Below are 2,500 nucleotides of genomic sequence, written 5' to 3' on the forward strand. Positions count from 1 at the left end.
TTTGGTTTGTTGTATATCAAGGAATTGATAGGCACTCAAGAATGTGTGCATCGGCCGGGTTTAATCGTCCGACGCGCAATATGCGTTCAACTTATCGGTGTTCATGTGTCCTGCAGTTCACATTGTGACGCGCATTTAGCTGCGGTCTTCATCGATCCATGAGCCGAGTGATCCCCTGCCTAGGGTTTTATAGTAAGGTTCCCAATGTAACACAATCCCGGTGGTACGTCCAAAGACTAACTTTCTGACTAAGTTGTCTTTATTACCCAATAGTCCCAGGCCTTGTGACTTGTGGCTCATGTCTACGCCCATGGCCACCATTCGCTAAGATAGTTTTGAAGTCACTTTGAAGGCCCAGGAACAACTCTCTTAGCACATCGGTTAACCTGGCGCCGCAGTCAACTCATGTGCTTGGATCGGATCGAGCTATTGAGTATTGGGCCTGCATACTCGCTCATCCGTATCCTTTGCGTACCGCCCCATGGCCCTTGTATGTCTGCACCACAGTTCCTGTTCGTTCCGTGCCTATGGCCGGATACGTATTGCACATCGGTATACCTGTCGCTACTCAGGCAACTCGTGTGCGTGGATTGGATCGAGAACATGGTGTGTGCCCCATGTTATAATTGATAGTCCATATCCACTTTATAGGTTAAAGTCATAAGTTGTGATTGCACAACCATTCTTCATAAGAGTTTAATCACTCTTCAACTAACTTTCGTTCTGGTGTCTTGGTATCAAATCGCGTAAGACACAAGATTCTACTGGCCAAATAGAATCTAGCACATTGGTTAACCTGGCGCCGCAGTCAACTCATGTGCTTGGATCGGATCGAGCTATTGAGTATTGGGCCTGCATACTCGCTCATCCGTATCCTTTGCGTACCGCCCCATGGCCCCGTCCTTAGAGTTAATGACTAGTAGGCTTAACTCTTTGTATGTCTGCACCACAGTTCCCGTTCGTTCCGTGCCGTGGCCGGATACGTATTGCACATCGGTATACCTGTCGCTACTCAGGCAACTCGTGTGCGTGGATTGGATCGAGCTCATGGGGTGTGTAGAGATTCCATGTTATAATTGCAAGTCCATATCCACTTTATAGGTTAAAGTCATAAGTTGTGATTGCACAACCATACTTCATAAGAGTTTAATAACTCTTCAACTAACTTTCGTTCTGGTGTCTTGGTATCAAATCGCATAAGACACAAGATTCTACTGGCCAAATAGAATCTAGCACATTGGTTAACCTGGCGCCGCAGTCAACTCATGTGCTTGGATCGGATCGAGCTATTGAGTATTGGGCCTGCATACTCGCTCATCCGTATCCTTTGCGTACCGCCCCATGGCCCCGTCCTTAGAGTTAATGACTAATAGGCTTAACTCTTTGTATGTCTGCACCACAGTTCCCGTTCGTTCCGTGCCGTGGCCGGATACGTATTGCACAACAGTAGATACCATCACCTGACGTATCTAACACACCACTATTGTAACTCGTCGTCGAAGGACCTTTCAAGTGCCTGATGGCCAGGGGAGCTCTTACACGGCACGGAGACACAGTGATGCTCGCCCATCACAGTGTACAACGATCGAGTTTGCTTAAGTGTCTGGGTACCTACACACCAGACACAATGCAATGGCCACGGATCCACACAAGGCACATCACATGCAGAAAGCTTCACCAGATTATGACACATACCACACTCTTGTAACTCGTCGTCGAAGGGGCGTTCAAAGTGCCTTACGGCTAGGGGAGATCTAGCACGGCACGGAGACACAGTGATGGTTGCCCATCAAAGTGTACAACGATCGAGTTTGCTTTCCGCGCAAGCGTTCTAAGTGTCTGGGTACCTACACACCAGACACAATGCAATGGCCACGGATCCACACAAGGCACATCACATGCAGAAAGCTTCACCAGATTCTGACACATACCACACTCTTGTAACTCGTCGTCGAAGGGGCGTTCAAAGTGCCTTACGGCTAGGGGGGATCTAGCACGGCACGGAGACACAGTGATGGTCACCCATCAAAGTGTACAACGATCGAGTTTGCTTTCCGCGCAAGCGTTCTAAGTGTCTGGGTATCTAAGCACCAGACACAATGCAATGGCCACGGATCCACACAAGGCACATCACATGCAGAAAGCTTCACCAGATTCTGACACATACCACACACATGCAACTCGTCGTCGAAGGGGCGTTCAAGTGCCTTACGGCTAGGGGAGATCTAGCTCGGCACGGAGACACAGTGATGGTCACCCATCAAAGTGTACAACGAACGAGTTGGCTTTCAACAAATTCTGACACATAGCAAGCGAGCGACCGAGCTACACCGAAGGCAGCCCATGGTTGGTCACTCGCGGACGATCATCAGTAATGATCCTTCCGCAGGTTCACCTACGGAAACCTTGTTACGACTTTTACTTCCTCTAAATCATCAAGTTCGGTCAACTTCAGCCATGCCAGCTGCAGCTCACGAAGGAACCGCGGAAGGTAAGCCTC

At 49.0% G+C, this 2,500-nt stretch overlaps 1 non-coding gene across 1 annotated transcript; it reads right to left on the minus strand.

Annotated features, from left to right (window-relative positions):
- Nucleotides 1-29: 29 nt before the first annotated feature.
- On the minus strand, nt 30-187 carry LOC125773404 (5.8S ribosomal RNA). The gene has a single exon (XR_007420081.1). It is a non-coding gene; the product is annotated as a 5.8S ribosomal RNA (ribosomal RNA).
- Between the last annotated feature and the right edge of the window lie 2,313 nt (nt 188-2,500).

The sequence above is a fragment of the Anopheles funestus genome, assembly GCF_943734845.2.
Source record: "Anopheles funestus chromosome X unlocalized genomic scaffold, idAnoFuneDA-416_04 X_unloc_32, whole genome shotgun sequence".
In the NCBI taxonomy this organism is placed as follows: Eukaryota; Metazoa; Arthropoda; class Insecta; order Diptera; family Culicidae; genus Anopheles; species Anopheles funestus.